The sequence below is a fragment of the Bos indicus genome, chromosome 1 (genome assembly GCF_029378745.1).
Source record: "Bos indicus isolate NIAB-ARS_2022 breed Sahiwal x Tharparkar chromosome 1, NIAB-ARS_B.indTharparkar_mat_pri_1.0, whole genome shotgun sequence".
In the NCBI taxonomy this organism is placed as follows: Eukaryota; Metazoa; Chordata; class Mammalia; order Artiodactyla; family Bovidae; genus Bos; species Bos indicus.
The window spans coordinates 16,936,225-16,961,025 of NC_091760.1; the positions used below are offsets into that span (position 1 = coordinate 16,936,225).

The following is a 24,801-nucleotide window of genomic DNA, read 5'->3' on the forward strand; positions in this document are numbered from 1 at the left end:
TAGTGAATGCACTTGTGTGAATACCTAAATGAGAAAATTGAGAACCCTAGAAGATGACTAATTCCTCTCCATTGAGATTTTTTAGAAAAGTATATGTAATCTGATATGTCTTTCTCCTTAAACATTCTATATACTTCTCCCAGAAATTCTGAGTTGGACAATATTTTTCCTGTAAATAGTTAATAGTGCCTATTCACAAAGCTTTTTAAAAAATCATTTAGATGCCACCTTTGAATCTCTAAGGCATTTTAAATATTCTTAAATAAAAAATAGTTGTCTAAATTAATTAGAAACTGTAGGCCATTGAAAAAAATTCACCTGGAAAGTTACCTGTAATCCCTCTACTCAGATTACCAGTTGTATTTTCCTTTTTTTTGCAATTAGACATTACAAAATGAATATGTGCCAATTACATATTAAAATTATAATAGCAATGAAAATTTTATGGTGAACTTAAGAATACAAAAATACAATATCATTAATATATATATATATTTATATAAAGAAAAAGTTTTATCTTTGAATTCAATTCTAGTTATTTGTTCTTGTCACTTTGAGTTATATTCTTTGTTTTTGAAATGAGGATATAATATAGAAACATGATGTCTATTATTAAAAAAACACAGCAGTAAGTTTACATAATCAAGTTATAGTAGTAATGGTAATAATGATACTACTTTGAAATATGTATTTTTTTTTTAAAAAGCATCTTTTGGGTAGAAATGCTAGCCAAAGTTTTTATGAAGGGAATTAGTATAAAAAACATTTATCAATAAGTGTTTAAATAGCCCAATGGAAAATAACAGAAAGCTATAAGTTTTGAAGTAGAAAGTTTTCAAAAACAGCTGGAAGTTCTGCTTAAGTTAAAGTAATTATTTCAAGGTAATTAAGCCTGCATTAAGGAGCTAGGAAAAAAAAAAAAAAAGAATTTCTAGCTTAAAGAGAATTAGGAGTTACACTAGTTTTTATACTTGTACTGAGTGTGTGTTAATTAGTCAGGTCTGACTCTTTTTAAACCAATGGACTGTGGCCCTTTAGGCTCCTCTGTTCATGGAATTCTCCAGGCAAGCATAGTGGAGTGGGTAGCCATTCTCTTTTTCAGGGGATCGTCCTGACCTGGGGATGGAACCTGAGTCTCCTACATGGCAGGCAGATTCTTTACCATCTGAGCTACCAGTGAGTGAAAGTCCCTCAGTTGTGTTTAACTCTTTGCAACCCCATGGACTATACAGTCCATGGAATTCTCCAGGCCAGAATACTGGAGTGGGTAGCCTTTCCCTGCTCCAGTGGATCTTCCCAACTCAGGGATCGAACCCAGGTCTCCCACATTGCAGGCAGATTCTTTACCAGCTGAGCCACAAGGGAAGCCCAAGAATACTGGAGTGGGTAGCCTACCACTTCTCCAGGGAATCTTGCCAACCCAGGAATCGAACCAGGGCCTCCTTCATTGCAGGCAGATTCTTTATCAACTGAGCTACGAGGGAAGCCCCATACTTAAACTAGTAACAGTATACTGGTTAGAAGGTGAGAGCCATAATTTTTTGTGCAAATTGCTTCTAAGTCACTCTGTGCCTGTATGCTTATCTGATTAGTTAGGTAGGGCTCAGAAGTAAGAGGTTGCAAAGCATTATGCTGTGCAAAGTGGGCTTCTTCTGGGTCTCTAACATTTTCTCTATGGAGATTCTAGCTGAATTCAATAAAGTATTATTTGCAAGGCTAGATCAGCTAGCAAAGAGAAAGTTGAGGTTTCCCTAGTTCTGCCAGTAGAGAAAATTAGTATGGCCTGAGTGCTTGGGCATACAGGGTGGTTTATATTCTAGTGGAGGGAAAATGACCCCCCTTATTCTTCATTATTTGGAGCAAGGGTGAGAAAGTAGCTTGTGAACAGGGAAAACAAAGGGAGCTTGGTCTCAGGCAGTCTAGAAATTTTATGCCAGCTATTGGCAGAGTGGTCTAGGAGTACCGGCTGCACAGCACCTGGAGAGCTTGGTGCTTATTGGATGTCACACCCTCTCCTGTCAAGGAACAGCAACAACTTGACCCATGGGAAGCTGAAATTGGGCACAGCCCCATCTGATGAGAGAAGGTGGGACTGGGATAACAAACTCTCAACTTTCTCAACTGGTTCACTAACCAGGGCATTCCGAGTGAACTTCCAAGGACATTTCTGGGCAAATCTATTCATATCATCACAAAATGAATACAAGCAGGCATTTAAATCAAGCCAATTCCTCAGTGGAAAAAATTCATAATAGGACAGCCTTCTTCCTTTGAAGTTTATTCAGAACAATTAGACTAAGACAGTCCTTTGAAGACATGATTGTTTCTGTGGGAAGTTATAAACCAAGATGAAATTTTAAGCTTTTGTTTCATCTATGTTTTGAAAACTCAGAAGCAATAAATATCCAATAAATAAACAGAAGGCTTGGACGGTATTTTGAATATTCAGAATATTTGAATAGAAGTAAATGTGAAACAATGTCAGAAATAGTCAAAAGGCTACTGAAGTAGACAAAGTAGCCAGGACTTAGCTTTTGAACTGTGGGGTTGGATAAGACTCTTGAGAGTCCCTTGAGCTGCAAGGAGATCCAACCAGTCCATCCTAAAGGAAATCAGTCCTGAATATTCATTGGAAGGACTGATGTTGAAGCTGAAACTCCAATACTTTGGCCACCTGATGCAAAGAACTGACTCATTTGAAAAGACGCTGATGCTGGGCAAGATTGAAGGCCAGAGGAGAATGGGACAATGGAAGATGAGTCATTTGGATGCCATCACGGACTTGATGGACGTGAGTTTAAGGAACCTCCGGGAATAGGTGATGGACGTGGAGGCCTGGTGAGCTGCAGTCCATGGGGTCACAAAGAATTGGACACAACTGAGTGACTGAACTGAACTGAAATGAGTTTTGGTCAAGTCTGGCGAGGGATGGCTGCACGCACACCACAGGTTACTTCAAATAAACTACAATGAGAGAGGGTACCTGTAACAGTTAGGGGAGTGAAATATGTGAAACAGCTTCAGCCTTCATTGGTTTAAGGTATCAAATTAATAATACTTGCAGCTTTCTTACATCACAATTGGCTATCAGAAGGAGGTAAATGACCTCACTCTTGATTTGTTCTTCTTAAAGGTGATGATGGAAGTGATGTAAAGGAAGACAATGGAGTTGAATTCTTGAACTTGTCAGTTATGATTTAACTTGAGTCCTGGTTTCTTTATTTGTAAATCCATGATAATTTTCATCCTAACTTAAAGATTCAAGTGAAAATCTAGGGTAGAACAACATATGTGAATATACACTGAAAACCATATATTTTTCTTGTTTTAATTATTGCTAGATAGAATTTTGTCTATTGTCAGACCTTGAAAATAATTATATACAGTCTTATAATACCTCTAGAAAAACTTTTAGAAGTATTAGTTGATTTGAGTAAGACTAATATATTGAGAATCATCGTTTTTCACTTGTTCACTTACATGATCTCTTATATGATCGTGATATCCCTGAATGACATACTATTTTACGTCTTTAGAAATATTTTTTATTGTTCTCATTTCTACTAGGCAGTCATTCACACTGCAACATCATTTTCATCCTCAAAAATCTACTAAAAATGAGATAGCTCTTTCTGTCTATGAGAAAATATTATTTAGTAAAAATAAAAGTGAAAATTGATTTCCAATTTTACTCTGGTTTAACTGGATCAGCAGGAATTATTCATTGAAAGGCAGATGCTTTCAATATGCTTTTTCAGTATGACTTCTCAGGAGGGGTTGTTCCATCAAGGATAAAAATTTCATATTTTATTCAAGATAATTGAACATCAAATCCATTCACTTATCCATGCATTCCGTAAGTATTGTGCACCTGCCATGTATAGTTCTTCGTTCTCACTTACAGAATGAAATAATCTTGGAAACAGTGGCATGAAGATTTCTTCCAACAACTTGTGACCGCTGAAGACTTACCTAAACTCTCAACTAAAATGTGTATATATAACCCTTTTTGAGATTATTTTATTTGAGCGACTTATTTGTTACATTAGCCATCAATATCCTCATGCATTTGTGTACCAAGCAAGAAAGAATTTGTGCACTGAAGGATGGATGAGTAACTTCACACAGCTGGAATAGTTCAGTGCAGTGTAACTAAAGGTAACAGGATAGCAGTTTTGTTTTTTTTTTTAATTGGAGGAAAATTGCTTTAAATATTGTTGGTTTCTGCTCTACAATCATGTAAATCAGTCACAACTATATATATACCTCCTCCCTCCTGAGCCTGCCTCCAACCCACCTCCTGCATCCTGCCCCTCAAGGTCATCACAGAGAACCAGGCTAGGCTCCCGGCATCAGGATAGCAGTTTTAAAGAAGTATATCAGAAATAAAGAAAGTAGATTATGGAAATTTTATTTAAAATGCCCATTTTTCTCTATAATATTTAATATGCTAATGCATATATGAAATAGACTTAATTAAAAGCCATTAAGGATATGGGTTCTTGTGTTTAATGGCCTTAGTTTGAATCCTGGCTTGACCATTTACTAGTTGTGTATCTTTGGGCATGATATGTACTTGCACTGAGTTTAACACTGCTATTACTATGCATCTTATAGTTGACATTGTCTTAAAACTGATGTCAGCTGGAGAATAGTCATGTTATAACTATCACTGCCTGTAATAAATATCCAGCTTGAAAATTTGTAGAATGGATGACAGAGGCATGGAAGATAATCTAATGACACCCCTGGGATATTCTTTTTATCCTCAGGATTGACTTGGTCTAGGGGCAGGTTTCAGGGAGTTGGTGAATGAAATATGTAGAATTATCATCTCAGGGTGGTGTTTTTCTAAAGTTAGCTTAACAGCATACCAAGAGTGGCTTATGAATAGTTCACAAATGTTTTAAAGAAATATTGCAAACTCTTAATGATGTAAAGGATATTGTTATTGATATTATCAATGAATCTCCATGGAAAAAGTGGTTAATGATTAGATTCTCAATGCATTTTAGGAATACCTGAATTAGTTACTTATATTTTTACTTACCTATGAACAGTGGTGGGGCTTCCCAGGTGGCTGTAGTGTTAAAGAACCCGCTTGCCAAAGCAGGAGACATGAGAGATGCTGGTTCGATCCCTGGGTGGAGAAGATCCTCTGGAGGAAGACATGGCAACCCACTCCTGTATTCTTACTTGGAGAATCCCATGGACAGAAGAGCCTGGCAGGCTACAGTCTGCCAGGCTACAGTCTACAGGCAGGGTTACCAAGAGTCAGACACAACTGAAGCGACTTAGTATGCAGTACAGTGATAACAGTTGATTAATATAATCTGTGTCTAATCCATGTAAATGGCTCTAAATGATAAGAAGGACTTGTCAGATTAATCAGCATTTTCTCTTTTTTCTTTAATCTTAGTATCTTATTTTTTCATGAAAAATAGTAATAATCCATTTCTAAGAAAAATGATTAAATCAATGCATGAAAAACAACCTAACAGAGTTTCCTAAAATATGTTATTGTTTAGTGTCAACAGAAAACTATGGACATAGACCAGAAATAATCTGATGATATACATTATTTTAAAATATTCCTTGCTTTATTCATCCTTACTAAGTCATTCAGTTGTGTTCAAGTCTTGATGACACTATGGACTGTAGCCTGCCAGGCTCCTCTGTCTGTGGGATTCTCCAGGCAAGAATACTAGAGTGGGTTGCCATGCCCTCATCCAGTGCTCATTACTTTTGTTCTCCTACCTCCCTCCAAGCATACTGCAGCTTACAGGATCCTACTTCTCCAACCAAGGGTTGAAATAGCACCCCCTGCAGTGGAATTGCAGAGTCTAAACCACAGACCTCCAGGGAAGGCCCAACTTAGGGTTTACAAAATAATAATAAGAAGAAGAAACTATTAATAACCAAAATTAAAAGTGTTCTACTCTGAGTGAGCATTTGGAAAAGTTAAAGATATGACTATTTAAATCAATGTGAAGGCAGAAAATGATACCGTCTTGATTACGTGCAGGAAAAGAAAGATCAACATGGAGCAGAAAGAAAGAAAAGAAAAAACCATGGAGCAGAGTAAGTTTATTTATTCTACCTGCTGAAAGAGTTCTGATTTTTTTTTTTTAACGTATCTCCTGGTCTAGCCGTGAGTGGTAATAACCACCAGCTGCAATGCTCTTCCCCTGAGATCCTATTAGTCCTTTCGTGCTTGACCTTCCCTGATCTGGCAGTTTTATTGGTCAGCTCTTCTGGGAAACTTGGTGCATTTGTGAAGCAGATGATATCCTCAAGTCCCACAACTATTTTGTTCAAAGACAGTGCTTTGTTGCCATAGTCCCACCCATTAGCCATTATCCATCATGGGTTTGTGAAAACAAGTCATACGCAGCTCCAGTTCAGTTTATAAGTGCCAACGGGTCTCTATAGAAACTGAAATGAAGAAGGAGAGGCGGGGAGGCTTGTCACATTTCTCTAGGAGTACTATTTAAATTTTATTTTTGAATGACCAATATAGCTGTCACCAACACCACTATTTTCAGTTTGCTACATTTTTCTTCCCTTTAGATGAGAGTGCCTATTATTTTTAAGACCAATCAATTTTCTTCTATTTACAGGCTTATATAATAAATCAAATAATGCGGTCTTCTGGGTTTAGTTTTTGTGACTTATTTAGCTAAATTCAATTGAACCTAATTGATTTAGCAAAGCCAGGCATAAAATATAGAGAAATGGAATGCCTATGAGAGAACAAGGCAGTTATGAATTCATATACAGAGACAGATATAAGAATTATAAATAAGGCCCAGGATGTAAAACATAAAACTTAAGGAGATAAACATGGAAGGGTTTGTGATAGTTTTGCTCAATCAATCTATCCTCATTTCTCTAAAGATATTTAACTTGTGCATCTCAGTAGCAGATTAATTTTGACCCCCCTCCCATATGCTGTCCATAATTGCATTGTTTTGCTTCTAAAAGCAGAGATAGTATTTCATGATGTTTATCTGAAGGCATGGGCTTCTTTGTTCAGTATCATTCAAACATTGATTCTATTCCCAGGACCAGAATTCTTTAATTTATTCACTCATTCAAAATTATATTTTGCTTTTGTACTATTTGCTAGATACAGATTGAGTCTGACCAAATATAGGGAAAGAGAATAAAAGGGAAAAAGCCTAATCGGAGAAATCCTGGCTTGAACAACTGACCCTACTATCTGAAATAATAAACAAAAGATGTAAAGCAAATTTGAGGCAGAGTTGACAGTGATTATCATTTCTGTTTTGAATATGATGAATTTGAATTCCTGTTGAACATATTAGTGAAAATAACAATTATGTAATTGGATACATGGGCGAGAGTCTCAGAGAAATCATTTCACCTGCAGATAAATTTTGAAAGCATATAGCTTTGAAAAAACATAACTTACCTGGACAGCTTATGAGCATAAAACAAAGACATTGTTTTCTGCAGGTGATATTAACTATTCATTGTCACTTATTTTTTAACCAGTTTTACTGAGGAATTATCCTGGAGAAGGAAATGGTAATCCACTCTATTATTCTTGCCTGGAGAACCCCATGGACAGAAGACCATGGTGTGCTGCACTCCACAGGGCTGCAGAGTCAGAGATGACTTAGAGATGCTAAACAATTAAAGAATTACATACATAAAGGAAATATATAAATCTGTTAATTTGAAAAAATGTTTATAGTTGTATAAATATCATGGTAATCAATGTATAGCAGATTTTCCATCTCTTCAAAAATATTCTTTGTGTTTCTTTGCAGTCAGTTCTCTCCCCTAACACCATTCTCTGATAACTCTAAACATTTTCCTGTCTCTTGAATTTTTAACTTTTACAGATGTTACAAATAGAATCATATACTATATAACATATGGGATGCCTTCTTTCATTCAGTGTAATGCATTTATTTATTAATGTTGTGTGTATCATTCACTCTTTCTCAGTTCTGAGTATGTTTGTGTAGATGAACAGTATTTTATTTGCTCGCTGAAAATTTGGTGGACATTGGTGCTCTTTTCTATGTTGGGGGATGGTGACTACGACTGCTGCGAACATTCAAATATAGATCTTTGTGTGGATATGTTATTGGTTCTCTTGGATGACCACCTAAGAACAAGATTGTTGGATCACATGGATAGTATATGTTTTAACCTTTTAAGAAACTGCCAAAGTTTTCCAAACTGACTGTGACATTTTGCCTTCTTATCAATTCATTTCAGTTCAGTTCAGTTGCTCAGTCGTGTCTGACTCTTTGCGACCCCATGAACCGCAGAACACCAGGCCTCCCTGTCCATCTCCAACTCCTGGAGCCTACCCAAACCCGTGTCCATTGAGTTGGTGATGCCATCCAACCATCTCATCCTCTGTCGTCCCCTTCTCTTCCTGCCCTCAATGTTTCCCAGCATCAGGGTCTTTTCAAATGAGTCAGCTCTTCGCATCAGGTGGCCAAAGTATTGGAGTTTCAGATTCAACATCAGTCCTTCCAGTGAACACCCAGGACTCATCTCCTTTAGGATGGACTGGTTGCATGTCCTTGTAGTCCGAGGGACTCTCAAGAGTCTTATCCAACATCACATGCATGAGTATTCCAGTTGTTCTGAATCCATGTCAGCACTTGATGTTTTCAGAATTATTAAAATTAACTGTAAGAGTTCTGTAGTTGTATCCTATTGGGATTTTAATTAACATCTAAGTAATTACATTGTGAATTTTGTCATGTATTTATTTGCTATTAGGATACTAAAATATATTTTATAGCTATCCATGTATAAATCTTGAAATTGTTGATTAAATTTATTCTATATTTTAGGTTCTTTGCTCATATTATAATGGAATTAATCTATGACATCTGGTCCCATCACTTCATGGGAAATAGATGAGGAAACAGTGGAAACAGTGTCAGACTTTATTTTGAGGGGCTCCAAAATCACTGCAGATGGTGACTGTAGCCATGAAAGTAAAAGATGGTTACTCCTTGGAAGGAAAGTTATGACCAACCTAGATAACATATTCAAAAGCAGAGACGTTACTTTGCCAACAAAGGTCCATCTAGTCAAGGCTATGGTTTTTCCAGTGGTCATGTATGGATATGAGAGTTGGACTGTGAAGAAAGCTGAGCACTGAAGAATTGATGCTTTTGAACTGTGGTATTGGAGAAGACTCTTGAAAGTCCCTTGGACTGAAAGGAGATCCAACCAGTCCATCCTAAAGGAGATCAGTCCTGAATATTCATTGGAAGGACTGATGTTGAAGCTGAAACTACAATACTTTGGTTACCTGATGCAAAGAGTTGACTCACTGGAAAAGACCCCGATGCAGGGAGGGAATGGGGGCAGGAGGAGAAGGGGACGACAGAGGATGAGATGGCTGGATGGCATCACCGACTCGATGGATGTGAGTCTGAGTGAACTCCGGGAGTTGGTGATGGATAGCCTGGCATGCTGTGATTCATGGGGTAGCAAAGAGTCAGACACGACTGAGCTACTGAACTGAACTGAATCTATGAATTTCATTTTCACATTGTTCATTGCTTGGGCATTCTGCAACTTTGCTGAAATTATCTATTAGCTCTAATAGTTGTGTGTGTGTGTATGTATTTTTTGATGTCGTGTCAACTGTGAAGAGAAATAGTTTTGCTCCTTCCTATCTAATCTCTATGTTTTATAATTTCATGTTCTAATTGTCCTCGCTAGAACCTCTAAGTCAATACTGAACAGAAGTGGCAAATGCAGACAGCCTTATCTTGCTCCTGATCTTAGTTGGAAAGCCTTCAATGTTTCCCCCTTATCTAGACTATCAGCCCTGGATATTTGTAGATGCCTTTCTTTGGACTAAAGAAGCTTTCTTCTAATCCTTGATTGTTGAATGTTGTTATTATGAATACCTGTTGAATTCTGTCAAATCCTGTTTCTATTTCTATCAAAATGATTATTTTCTCTTTTTCTGTTAATATGGTATATCACGTGGATTGATTTTCATATATTGAAACAACCTTGCATTTCTGCCAGAAATCCAATATGGTTATAATATGTAATCTCTTCTGTGTGCTCCCACTTTAGGTTTGCCAGATGAATAAGCAATATTAAATGATTAATTGAACTTGGGAAGATTTGTGCTGTTTATTCAATATTCCTTCAGAATTCCATTTTCTCTCTCTCTCTCTCCTTTCCTTCTGGATCTCTCATTATGCATATGTTGACATGCTCCATAGTGTCTCAAAGGTTTCAGACACTGTTCATTTTTCTAAGATTGGATACTATCATATCTTCAGTGGCTGATTCTTTACTGCTACTGAACTCTCCCCCTGTTGTTGTTGTTGTTGTTTTATCATTTCAGTTGTACTGGTCAACTTCAAAATTTCAATTTGGCTCCATTTGTAATTTCTGTATCTTTATTGATATTCTCTATTTGGTGAGATATCATTCTCAATCCTTCCTTGAATTTTTTAGAAATGGCATTCATTAGCTGGTTGAAATGTTTAGAATAGCTGCTTTATAGTATTGGATTGGCCAAAAGTTTCATTTGGGGTTTTCCACACCATCTTATGGAAAAGCTCAAAATAACTTTTTGGCCAACTCAATATCTCTCTAGAGATATACCTGTGCTTCTTCAAATATTTTTATTAGTGGCTTTTTCCCCCACATATGGGTCATAATTTTGTGTTACTTTCCACACCTATTAATTTGTTTTCTATTGGAAACTGGATATTTTCAATATAGTATTGTGACAACTTTGGAAATCCAATACACTTCTTTGTCATGTTGTTTTGTTGCTGCTCCTTAATGCAGTTTGTGTTTGTTTAATAACTCTTGATGAAAGTGAAAGAGGAGAGTGAAAAATTTGCCTTAAAAGTCAACATTCCGAAAACTAAGATCATGGCATCTGGTCCCATCACTTCATGGCGAATAGATGGGGAAACAGTGGAAACAGTAACAGACTATTTTGGGGGGTTCAAAATCACTGCAGATGGTGACTGTAGCCATGAAATTAAAAGACACTTGCTCCTTGGAAGGAAAGTTATGACCAACTTGGTATATTTAAAAGCAGAAGCATTACTTTGTCAACAAAGGTCCGTCTAATCAAAGCTATGGTTTTCCAGTATCATGTATGGATGTGAGACTTGGACTGTGAAGAAAGCTGAGTGCCAAAGAATTGATGGTTTTGAACTGTGATGTTGGAGAAGACTCTTGAGAGGCCCTTGGACTGAAAGGAGATCCAACCAGTCCATCGAAAAGGAAATCAGTCCTGAATATTCATTGCTGAAGCTGTAACTCCAATATTTTTCCACCTGATATGAAGAACTGACTCATTCAAAAAGACCCTGATGTTGGGAAATATTGAAGGAGAGAGGAGAAAGGGATGACAGATGATGAGATGGTTGGGTGGCATCTCTGACTCAATGGACATGAGTTTGAGTAAACTCTGGTAACTGGTGATGGATAGGGAGGCCTGACGTGGTACAGTCCACGGGGTTGCAAAGAGTAGGACATGACTGAGCAACTGAACTGAACTGAATAAATGTTGTAAGTTAATTCTGAAAGGTCAATGTTTTTTGTTGCATTTGGCGCTTGAGGTCTCTGTTCCATTAGCCTGGTTGATTTAGTCGCTAAATCATGTCTGACTCTTTGCGACCCTATGGACTGTAGCCCACCAGGCTCCTCTGTTCATGGGATTTCTCAGGCAAGAATATTGTAGTGGGTTGCCATTTCCATTAGCTTAGTAGTCAGTAAATGATTGGACAGAATTTCCTTAAATATCTAGAACCAAACAACTCTTCCAGTGTTTGCTGAGTGGCTCCATGTGTTTGGGTGCCTCTTCAGCATTCAGTCATTTGACAACTTTGCCTTGGGCTCTGCCTCCTCATGGCTCAAGTTTGCTCAGCTGAACAATGAAAACCTGTTCAGGTCTTTCCTGAGCCAGTGCACAGCTCTAGGCATAAGCATGGACTTCTGACTCCCGAAGAATACATTGGAGTTTTTCAAAGTCCTTATGAAGATCTCATTGATATTTAGTTCTCCCAAGCTCTTGACATACTCCTTTCTTTGCCCCAGTTGTTATATCACCACTGGCAGCTGTATCTAAAACTTTGTCCTGTAAATGTTTTTAACAAAATAACCCATATATGCAGATTTTGCAATGATCAGTTCTAAGTCAGGTGAAATAAAGGCAGAATTTTTGAGGTGGTCTTCCAAAGAATGACTAGACATATTTTAAAAAGTAATTATTAAAGTAATTTGCAAAGGATGTCATTGCTCACTTCAGTACTGAAAATGTTGGCTGTTATTTTCAGGACTACACTGTACTAGAGAAAGAGGATCAAACTGGCATGAGTTAAAATACCACACAGCTCACTGAGCTTACTGGCAGTCCAGCTGCTTTTCTTGAATAATCACTCACTTTGCTGAAAGTGGTTAATGTCTATAGTTCAAAAAAATTAATCCTGATCTCTTTTGTCCAGATTTGCATTGCATTTTTAGAGGGGTGAAATTTTGATTTTTTTTTTTGTTGTTCTATTTTTGAAATAGAAAAACATCACCTGCTGCATTTTTTTTTACATGTGACATATATTTGAGGTATATTTTTTGATCTAATGTGGCTAATACTTTTTTTTAAGTGGGATGTTAAACCATTTACATCTAATGTGGTTGTTAATATTATAGTACTTAAATCTATTGTCACTGCTTACTGATAGTCTTGATTTTTTTCCCCTCCTTTTTAGTAGTGCTGTGAGAATTTCTGTCTCTTCATTAATTTTCTATATAACTGTTCTATTGATGACACTCTTTTCCTTTTTGGACTCCAATTACATTGTTAGATTGGTTGATATTTTCCCATAGATTTTTAAAATAAATTTTCCTTTATTTTCTTTGTGTTTCAGTTTAGATAATTTCCATTGACATATTTATCAGGCTACTTTTGAGATGGCTGAAGAAATTCTTTACTTCTGATATCAAGAGTTTACTTCTCTAATTTCAACTTGATCCTTTCTTATAAATTTCTCATTTTGCTTAAGTACCTATCTCTTATATGCATTATCTACATTTTCTAGTAAGTCTTTGAACATAATTATGGTAAATTTATCTCCCAGACAGGTTTTCCTCAATTATGGAATGTACTGAATCATCTACTTGATCATTTCACAGTCTTTATTTTATTTAAATTTATTTATTATACTGCTGCTGCTGCTAAGTCACTTCAGTCATGTCCGACTTTGTGCGACCCCATAGACGGCCGCCCACCAGGCTCCCCCGTCCCTGGGATTCTCCAGGCAAGACCACTGGAGTGGGTTGCCATTTCCTTCTCCAATGCATGAAAGTGAAAAGTGAAAGTGAAGTCGCTCAGTCGTATCTGACTCTTAGCAACCCCATGGACTGCAGCTCACTAGGCTCCTCCTTCCCTGGGATTTTCCAGGCAAGAGTACTGGAGTGGGTTGCCACTGCCTTCTCCGATTTATTATACTAATGAGGCTTAATTTCCTCCAAGTTACTGCCTCTGCCTATTCTATTCAAAACACTGTTTTTACTTGCTTCCTTTGTGGCTCTGGTGGTAAAGAATCCACCTGCAATGCAGGAGACCTGGGTTTGATTCGTGGGTTGGGAAGATGCCCTGGAGAAGGGGAAGGCTACCCACTCCAGTATACTGGCTTGGAGAATTCCAAGGACTGTATAATCCATGGGGTTGCAAAGAGCTGGATATGACTGAGCAACTTTCACTTACCTTGCTGGCACAAAATATGACTAATGAAAATTCATTTACATTTAAATTATTTAAATGCATAATGTTTAAGGACTTCCCTATTGGCTCAGATGGTAAAGACTCTTCCTACAGTGTGGGAAACCCAGGTTTGATCCCTGGGTCAGGAAGATCCCCTGGTGAAGGGGATGGCTATCCACTCCAGTATTCTTACCTGGGTAATTCCATGTGAAAAAAAATCCTTTAACACAGACATTTCTATACTTCTTCATATAGTGTTCAGTTTATTTCAAAGTTGTGACAGTTTTCTCTGGCCAGTTCTCTGTGAGACTCCATAGTATAAGGAAGTTCCATGTTAATGCTGCTACTGCTGTTGCTAAGTCGCTTCAGTCGTGTCTGACTCTATGCGACCCCATAGACAGCAGCCCACCAGACTCCCCCATCCCTGGGATTCTCCAGGCAAGAACACAGGAGTGGGTTGCCATTTCCTTCTCCAATGCATGAAAGTGAAAAGTGAAAGTGAAGTTGCTCAGTCATGTCTGACTCTTAGTGACCCCATGGACTGCAGCCTACCAGGCTCCTGTGCCCATGGGATTTTCCAGGGCTCCACAAAACACAACTCATTCTCTTGAAATGGTATGTTGGGTTGAAGAGGGTGGTATGAAGACTGAGATATCTATATTTATCTCAAGATTTCTCTTCAAGCTGATCATGGTTTGGTATTTCAGCCTCCTCTGACATTTTGTCATAATTTCAGGAAGATCCTAAAGATTCCTGCCTTTATGTAACGAAATACAATTTAGAAGGTTTGAGAAGCACATCTGATCTCTGCTCAATGCATGGCTTCATCATTTACAAATTTCATGACTTTGAGCAGATTATTTAGCCTCACTAATATATCACTTATAAGATGAAAGAAAAACTAATAATATGTACCTCACTGAAGTCAATAAGAGATGACCTATGTTAAACACTGTACATAAAACATTCTTAAAAGAATTGCAATTTTTACTGTTTGCTAACAAGTATTGTCCTTATTACAATTTTGGCTTACTTGCTAAAAACTATCCTGAAAGGTTACATTTAGGACCTCTTCAATTTTGCATCAAAAAGTATCATTTATTTTATTTGGGAAAGAAATTTGGCCATGAATTGATTCTGTTAATTGGTGTTTTCCTATAGAATTTTCCATAGGTTTTCTTTAAGTATACTTTGGATTCAATTCTGTATGCTTACAGAGCAGTTTATGTATACAAATAGATAGATATGGATATAGGTATAGGAAGCTCTCATTAAATATGTCTTTAATAACTAGAAATTGGATTTTTTAAAAAGATTTGCTTTGGAAAAAGAAAAATTGACCCTTTTTTCCCTCCTATGAATTAGAGCTCTCAAATTTTAGTATGCATAATGGTCACTGAGTGGCTTCCCAGTATGTTCCCTGCCTGCCAAAGTAGGACACCTAAGAGATGTGGGTTCGATCCCTGCATTGGGAAGATCCCCTGGAGGACGGCATGGCAACCCACTCCAGTGTTCTTGCTTGGAGAATCCCATGGACCTAGGAGCCTGGGGGGGGCTACAGTCCATGGGGTCCCAGAGCGTCAGACACGAGTAAGCAACTGAGCGCACACACATAGTCACTGAAGAGTTTTTATAAAGGAGATTCCTTGGCTCTACCTGAAACCAGCTGAGCCTGAACCTCTTGAAGGGATCCCAATCCATAGAACAAGTGGCTTCAAACCAGCTCTTCTATAAATACTGCAGAAAATCGTTATCTTGCTAATTTTCAATCAAACACAAGGAGGGGAATGAAACACATTCTAACTTAATTAAGAGAAAGCACAGACAAGTTATTACATTAATCTCTTTTCATAAGCTTAACAACAGCATGAGTAGCAAGCCATGAAATGACTGAATCTGGAAGAAAACCATATGTACCTAATGACACAATGGTAATTGAAATACGTGCTTAACATTTTTCAGTTAAAGAAGCAGCCTTAAATGTACTTATGAGGACGTCTACGCAATGATCTGCGGTGAGTCTCAAAGGTTAGGGAAAGCTATTCTTGGTGGCAGTAACATATAATCTGCATTTGAAAATATGTGTACAAGTACTCTAGGTTTTTTGAGTATTTCAGCTACATCTATTCATAAATTTAAAAAGTAATGTTAGCCGTGCACTGAAATGGACAAAAAGGGACATGTACACTTAACTTGTGATCTGGATATCTACTGATCTTTTTTTGCAAATTATAATCATGTACAAGTCAGCCTTATAATTGAGTTTTGTTTCTTTATACACTGAATCTCAACTATATTTTTATGACAAACAAATTATTTTAAAAGCAAATAATACCATCCAATTAATAATGAATAAAAATATAGCTGGCCACACTACAAAAGTAAGATTTCTAATAACAAATAATAGGCTTTTGTTTCTTTATATTGTAATTACAGTTTTGATAACTCATATTTCATCACATTTAATTTTTTTCAAGGCCCCATATTGTTAAAATTATTACTTTTTCATTCACTGCATAAATTAGAAAATTATCTCTTTCTTTCATTCAAACACACACACACAAACACACATGCATATTTCAAAACATCCAGCCCAAGTGACAAAAGCACTGATTCTGTACTTCTTTGGAAAGATGGATTTACTATTTATGTTTCAGTAAATTCATCTTGCTGCTCTCAAGCTAAAACAATTACATTAGTTAAATAAAATCTCAATAAACAATAGCATAGTTAGATCAGAAACAGACTAATTGCTTATTTAATTAATCATGTCTTACAGTTGGAAACATCAAAGGTTGAAGAACCTTTTTTTAATTTTTAATTTTCTGAAAGTGGAAGAACTTTTGATGAAGTCCTAAAGTCATACTCATCTATGGACTAAAGGCTCATTAATGGAAGAAAGGCTCAAATTTATGGCTCCTTCTTAGTTCAGTGTTTATTTTGAGAGAATCTTTCATGTCTGTCAAGGAATCTGGAAGCTGAAGAAGTGATTGATGGGACCATGGAAACATATTTGTCCTTTTTTTTTTTTCCTATAATTAATGGACTTTGTTTCTTAGAGCAGTTTAAGTTTACAGAAAAATGGAACAGAAAGATCAGAGGACTCCCATACACTCCCTGTTCCAAGCCCACAGTTTCTCCAATTAACATCTTTCATCGGGGTGATGCATTTGTCACAATTGAAGAACCCATATTAATACATTATTATTAACCAAATTCCACAGTGTACATTGGGGTTCACTCTTTGTGTTACATAGTTCCATGGTTTTTAACAAATACTAGTCATGTATGCACCATAATACTATCATACATGATAATTTCCCCACTCTAAAAATTCCCTCGGGTCCGATTTTTCAAACCTCCCATACCTCTCAATCCTGGTAACCACTGACCTTTCTCTGTCTCCATAGTTTTGCCAGATTTCCAGTTAATGACCACTGGTTAGTTTATATAAGTGAAATCTCACATTAAGGTCCCTTGTCTTACTGGATTTTTCACCCATTATGCTTATGGACTTCTGCATTGTCTACCATTTGTTCATTTTCAATCCTGTAAAGCAATTCACTGTATGATAATATTTATGCTACTGCTTATAAGTTTTACCATCAATGGAAGTGAATTTTCACAGTTTGGCTGTTATGAATTATGCTGCTATTAGTATTTAAGTTCATAATTTTGTATACATTTTTGTTGGGCATACTCCTAGGAATAATAATGCTGTATTATCTGGTGTATCTGTGTTCAGGTTTTACAATTAATGCCAATGAGATTTCCAAAGACCTTGTACTCCTATTATGACCCAGCTGGCAGGTATGAGAGTATCTGTTGCTGTACACCATTAACAACAATCAGTATCAATCAAGTGTTTAAATTTTTGAATGTGCAGGTAGGTATGTAGTGTTGACTCATAGTCTTAATTTGACTTTCTCTGGAAATAAGTAAGACTTTACACTTGTTTATCCATTAATGTTGCTGATGCTGTTCAGTTGCTAAGTCATGTCCAACTCTTTGAGACCCCATGGACTGCAGCATGGTAGGCTCCTCTGTCCTTTGCTATCTCCCGGAGATTGCTCAAATTCATGTCTATTGAGTTGGTAATGCTATCTAACCATTTCATCCTCTACCACCCCCTTCTCCTGTTGCCTTCAATCTTTACCAGCATCAGAGTCTTTTCCAATGAGTTGACTCTTTGCATGTTGTGCCCAAATATTGGAGCTTCAGCTTCAGCATCAGTCCCCTCAATGAATAGTCAGGATTGACTTCTTAAGGGATATGTGAATATCCTCTTTGGTGAAATGACTGCCCAAGGGCATTTGTCCTTTTTTAAGTTTGACTTGTATTTTTTTTATTATTTATGGAATAATCCTACATATTCTGCGATTAGATTGTCGATGATTAAATATGCAAACAATAGATTTAACTATCTGCCTTGCACTTCACATGTTAACAGAAGCTATTAACAAAAACAATTTCCTAAAATAAATACTGTATAATTTCTTAACTGTTAGAACTTTTCACCCGATTCAAGAAATCATACTCTATTCCAAGTTCATGAAAACATTTCCATTCAGTTATCTGCTATAAGCTTTATTAAGATTTTCTATTTGGAGTTAAATCCTCCACTTTGTCCCTCCACATAGACTGATTTTAATATAAGAGTGCAGCTCACCTCAGTTGGAAATGAGATGATGATACAGTCCACACAACAGGATTATATTCCCTGGGAATATATCAGATGAATCATTAATACTGTCAGTTAATCGGTTTCTTTTAAAGTTTGTTTTCCTTCTTTTCATGATAGTTTCTAAACTATTTTTACCTTCGTAGAGCTTCCCTAGTGACCCAGCTGGTTAAGAACCTGCTGGCCACTGCAGGAGATGCAAGATATGTGGGTTTGATCCCTGGGTCAGGAAGACATCTTGGAGAAGGAAATGGCAACCCTCACCTTCTTAAAGAATAGTATTAACATGCCTTTTGTAGTTTATAAATAACTTAGTATCTACCAATCTAGTAGTTGGAAATCAACAGGTAGGTCAGTTCAGTTCAGTTGCTCAGTCGTGTCTGACTCTTTGCGATCCCATGGACTGCAGCATCACAGGTGTCCCTGTCCATCACCAATATTTTCCAAAGAGTCAGTTATTTTTATCAGGTGGCCAAAGTATTGAAGTTTAAACTTCAGCACCAGTCCTTCCAATGAATATTCAGGACTGATTTCCCTTAGGATGGACTTGGATCTCCTTGCAGTCCAAGGGACTCTTAAGAGTCTTCTCCAACACCACAGTTCAAAACCATCAATTCTTCGGCTCTCAGCTTTCTTTATAGTCCAACTCTCACATCCATACATGACTACTGGAAAAACCATAGTTTTGACTAGATGGACCTTTTTGGACAAAGTAATGTCTCTGCTTTTCAGTATGCTGTCTAGGTTGTTCATAACGTTTCTTTTAAGGAGCAAGTGTCTTTTAATTTCATGGCTGCAGTCACCATCTTCAGTGATTTTGGAGCCCCCAAAAATAAAGTCTGTCATGTTTTACATTGTTTCCCCATCTATTTGTCATGAGGTGATGGGGCAGGATGCCATAATCTTAGTTTCCTGAATTCAGTTTTAAACCAAATTTTTCACTCTCATCTTTCACTGTCATCAAGAGGCTCATTAGTTCTTCACTTTCTGCCATAAGTATGGTGTCATCTGCGTATCCGAGGTTATTGATATTTCTGCCAGCAATCTTGATTCCACCTTGTGCTTCATCCAGCCTGGCATTTCACATGATGTACTCTGCATATAAATTAAATTCACAGGGTGACAATATACAGCCTTGATGTACTCCTTACCCAATTTGGAAAAAACCTGTTGTCTGATCAATCAACAGATCAGAGCAGAACAGATCAGTCGCTCAGTCGTGTCTGACTCTTTGCAACCCCATGAATCGCAGCACGCCAGGCCTCCCTGTCCATCACCAACTCCCGGAGTTCACTGAGACTCACGTCCATCGAGTCAGTGATGCCATCCAGCCATCTCATCCTCTTTCGTCCCCTTCTCCTCCTGCCCCCAGTCCCTCCCAGCATCAGAGTCTTTTCCAATGAGTCAACTCTTTGCATGAGGAGGCCAAAGTACTGGAGTTTCAGCTTTAGCATCATTCCTTCCAAAGAAATCCCAGGGCTGATCTCCTTCAGAATGGACTGGTTGGATCTCCTTGCAGTCCAAAGGACTCTCAAGAGTCTTCTCCAACACCACAGTTCAAAAGCATCAATTCTTCGGCGCTCAGCCTTCTTCACAGTCCAACTCTCACATCTATACGTGACCACAGGAAAAACCATAGCCTTGACTAGACGAAACTTTGTCGGCAAAGTAATGTCTCTGCTTTTGAATATGCTATCTAGGTTGGTCATAACTTTCCTTCCAAGGAGTAAGCGTCTTTTAATTTCATGGCTGCAGTCACCATCTGTAGTGATTTTGGAGCCCAGAAAAAGAAAGTCTGACACTGTTTCCACTGTTTCCCCATCTATTTCCCATGAAGTGATGGGACCGGATGCCATGATCTTCATTTTCTGAATGTTTAGCTTCAAGCCAACTTTTTCACTCTCCACTTTCACTTTCATGAAGAGGCTTTTTAGTTCCTCTTCACTTTCTGCCATAAGGGTGGTGTCATCTGCATATCCGAGGTTATTGATATTTCTCCTGGCAATCTTGATTCCAGTGTGTGTTTCTTCCAGTCCAGCGTTTCTCATGATGTACTCTGCATATAAGTTAAATAAACAGGGTGACAATACACAGCCTTGATGAACTCCTTTTCCTATTTGGAACCAGTCTGTTGTTCCATGTCCAGTTCTAACTGTTGCTTCCTGACCTGCATACAGATTTCTCAAGAGGCAGGTCAGGTGGTCTGGTATTCCCATCTCTTTCAGAATTTTCCACAGTTTATTGTGATCCACACAGTCAAAGGCTTTGACATAGTCAATAAAGCAGAAATACATGTTTTTCTGGAACTTTCTTGCTTTTTCTATGATCCAGCGGATGTTGGCAATTTGATCTCTGGTTCCTCTGCCTTTTCTAAAACCAGCTTGAACATCTGGAAGTTCATCATTCACATTTTGCTAAAGCCTGGCTTGGAGAATTTTGAGCATTACTGTACTAGCATGTGAGATGAGTACAATTGTGCGGTAGTTTGAGCATTCTTTGGCATTGCCTTTCTTTGGGATTGGAATGAAAACTGACCTTTTCCAGTCCTGTGGCCACTGCTGAGTTTTCCAAATTTGCTGGCATATTGAGTGCAGCACTTTCACAGCATCATCTTTCAGGATTTGGAATAGCTCAACTGGAATTTCATCACCTCCACTAGCTTTGTTCATAGTGATGCTTTCTAAGGCCCACTTGACTTCACATTCCAGGATGTCTGGCTCTAGGTCAGTGATCACACCATCGTGATTATCTGGGTCATGAAGATCTTTTTTGTACAGTTCTTCTGTGTATTCTTGCCACCTCTTCTTAATATCTTCTGCTTCTGCTAGGTCCATACCATTTCTGTCCTTTATTCAGCTCATCTTTTCATGAAATGTTCCTTTGGTATCTCTGATTTTCTTAAAGAGATCCCTAGTCTTTCCCATTCTGTTGTTTTCCTCTATTTCTTTGCATTGATCACTGAAAAACGCTTTCTTATCTCTTCTTGCTATTCTTTGGAACTCTGCATTCAGATGTTTATATCTCTCCTTTTCTCCTTTGCTTTTCGCTTCTCTTCTTTTCACAGCTATTGTTAAGGCCTCCCCAGACAGCCGTTATGCTTTTTTGCATTTCTTTTCTATGGGAATGGTCTTGATCCCTGTCTCCTGTACAATGTCACGAGCCTCATTCCATAGTTCATCAGGCACTCTGTCTATCAGGTCTAGGCCCTTAAATCTATTTCTCACTTCCACTGTATAATCATAAGGGATTTGATTTAGGTCATACCTGAATGGTCTAGAGGTTTTCCCTACTTTCTTCAACTTAAGTCTGAATTTGGTAATAAGGACTTCATGGTCTGAGCCACAGTCAGCTCCTGGTCTTGTTTTTGCTGACTGTATAGAGCTTCTCCAACTTTGGCTGCAAAGAATATAATCAATCTGATTTTGGTTTTGACCATCTGGTGATGTCCATGTATAGAGTCTTCTCTTGTGTTGTTCGAAGAGGGTGTTTGTTATGACCAGTGCATTTTCTTGGCAAAATCTATTAGTCTCTTTTATTCTTAAACAGAAGCTTATCAGTAAGACTTTCTTGTTCATTTGATTATTTCTTTGGATTAACTTCTTAGCTTTTCCTCTTGATCTTATGACCCGACTCTTCTCTTCTCCTCTAGGTGATACAATTCTGTCTTTACTATCATTATACTAACTCCTTGAAAATTAGGTATTGCCTTTTTCGTTCCTTTACTATCAAACTTCAGCCAAAATCATTTAAGAGGAGCCTGGTAGGCTACAGTCCATGGGGTCAAAAAGAGTCAGACATGACTGAGTGACCTCACTTTCACTTTTCCAGGAGGCACTAGTGATAAAGGACCTACAAGCCAGTGCAGGAGACATAAGAAACTAGGATTTTATCCCTGAGTTGGAAAGATCCCCTGGAGAGGAAAATGGTAACCCACTCCAGTATTCTTGCCTGGAGAATCCCCATGGACAAAGGAGTCTGGCATGTTACAGTCCATAGGGCTGCAAAGAGTCAGACATGACTGAAGAAACTTAGCACCAACTTCTTATTTTAGCTGTTTTTGCTAAAATCTACATATGACTTGTATTCCATCTGAACTGAGGAACATTTGATGTTAAAAAATGAAAATTATTTTGAGTTCCACATTCACATTTTAAAATGTTTACATGATATATTTCTATGAATGATCAAAAGTCACACTAAAGTAGTAAAATATAAAACAAAACTTATATTCTCTCATCAATAAATTATTCATCATTTTACTGTCCCTGTATTTCCAAGTGGTGTTAACAGTCACTCAAATATCTCAACTAAAATGTTCCAGCTTGACATTGATTCTCACCTGTCATTCTCCATAACTTTCTGTGATTCTGTACATGAACTACTTCTGACAGCAACTATTTTCTATTCCCAAAGCAAATACTCTCTTCAGAGTATACATATGTCTCAGTTTTTGAGGTAATGATTTTTAATATTACATTTCAAATTTCATTTGTATATCCTTCAAAGTATAAATCTGTTGTGTACTTAATTTCAATTATTTGGCCATAAAATATCTGCTGATTTTTAGTTGATCGACAGTCACTTCACACATTCTCCTTCACTACTACTTTTTCCTCTAGGAAAACCAGGAAGAGAATCATAATAATGTCTCTATGAATTCACGTGAAAGAAGCAGTCATATACTGTTTTGTAATTATCTAATACAATTTTATAATTGACCAATAAAGATGGAATATTCCTTGAATCATAGTCCTTAATCACAAGAAAAATAATAGAATACAACCCAAGAATTATATGTCACCATGAATGCTGCACATTTATTCTTCTCTAAAAGAAATGAATGAGCTAGAAGGCCTATGTGAATATAAAAATCACTCTGCCATATAAAGATATTAAAATGCAAAAAATTGGTAACATATTTAACTGTGCATTTCATTTAGAAAAAGAAAGCCTCTAAAGAACTATTGCTTCATTGTTTCTAAGTGCACTAAATTTAAATATCATAGTTTATATTTTATAGTCAAATTTCAGTAACTGATGGTACTTTCTACACACCGAATAAAGCAAACATGTAAAAAGTTCCTCTTATAAAATCCAAACAACGTTTGACCAAAGTTCTTTTGTGGGGCTTCTCTGGTGGCTCAGTGGTAAAGAATCCACCTACCAATGTAGGAGACACGGGTTCCATCCCTGGTCCAGGAAGATCTGACATGCCACAGAGCAACTAAGCCCATGTGCCACAACTACAGAGCCTGTGCTCTAGAGCCCAGGAGCTGCAACTGCTGAAGCCAGCACACCCTAGAGTCTGTGCTCCACAACAAGAGGAGCCACGAAAATAAGCAGCCTACACTTTGCAATGAAGAGCAGCCCCTGCTCACCACACCCAGGGAAAGCCCATGTGCAGCAATGAAGACCCAGCACAGCCAAAAATAAATAAATAAAATTATAAAAGAAAAAATAGTCTACTCTTATAAAAATTATGTAGAGGAAAAACTCTTGATGTTAATACACGGTACTAATCTGTCTGATCGAATGTCATAGAAATTATTATATTGCTTTTTATCATGAATGATCAGAAAATTTTGTTCAAAAAGTACAAATGTGCTTTATTATCTGTTATCGCAACTGTAAGCAGATAGATTTTCTAAAGAGATACTCAAAATATATAAGGCTTTTGAAGTTAAATTAATTTTTTTAGCTACCTGTAATTACTTGTATCTTGTGCTAGTAAATCACAGATGTTTTTGCTAATTAAATAATAATGCTGCCTTTTGAAATTTAGTGCAGAGTTACTTTGTTGAAATATTCTTGACAAGGAAATTTCAAAGTCAGAAAAATCAGAAAGCAGGAGGAATGAATACAAAACTGAAGTATTTTAGACAGGAGGATATTTTTCTCATTCTCTTTGAATTACATTACTTAAAATATATATTGGGTAGTGATTATAAGGACTTCCCAGGTGGCACTAGTGGTAAAGAACCTGCCTGCCAATGCAGGAGATGTGAGACTCGGGTTCAGTCCTTGGGTCAGGAAGGTCCCCTGGAGGAGGGCATGGCAACCCGCTCCAGTATTCTTGTCTGGAGAATTCCATGGACAGAGGAGCCTGGTGGGCTACGGTCTATAAGATCACAAACTGTGATTATAAGCAGAAAGACTGGAATAAGGCACCAGTTCAAGCCCTTGCTCATTAACTTATCTATTGTCTGACATATAATTAAATTCTCTAAAGCTCAGCTTTTTTTACCATCTATAAAATGAGGAAAATGTAGAACCAACCTCACGGCAGTGTTGTGAATATTTAAAAAAATATAAATAAGCTATCAGTAATACATGCATCATAAATGTTAGTCATCATACTTATTATTACATGTTT

At 37.3% G+C, this 24,801-nt stretch overlaps 1 pseudogene; it reads right to left on the reverse strand.

The window, feature by feature from the left end:
- Nucleotides 1–24,801, reverse strand: part of LOC109562152 (ribosomal protein S6 kinase beta-1-like) — a 150,673-nt pseudogene that overhangs the window by 93,325 nt on the left and 32,547 nt on the right.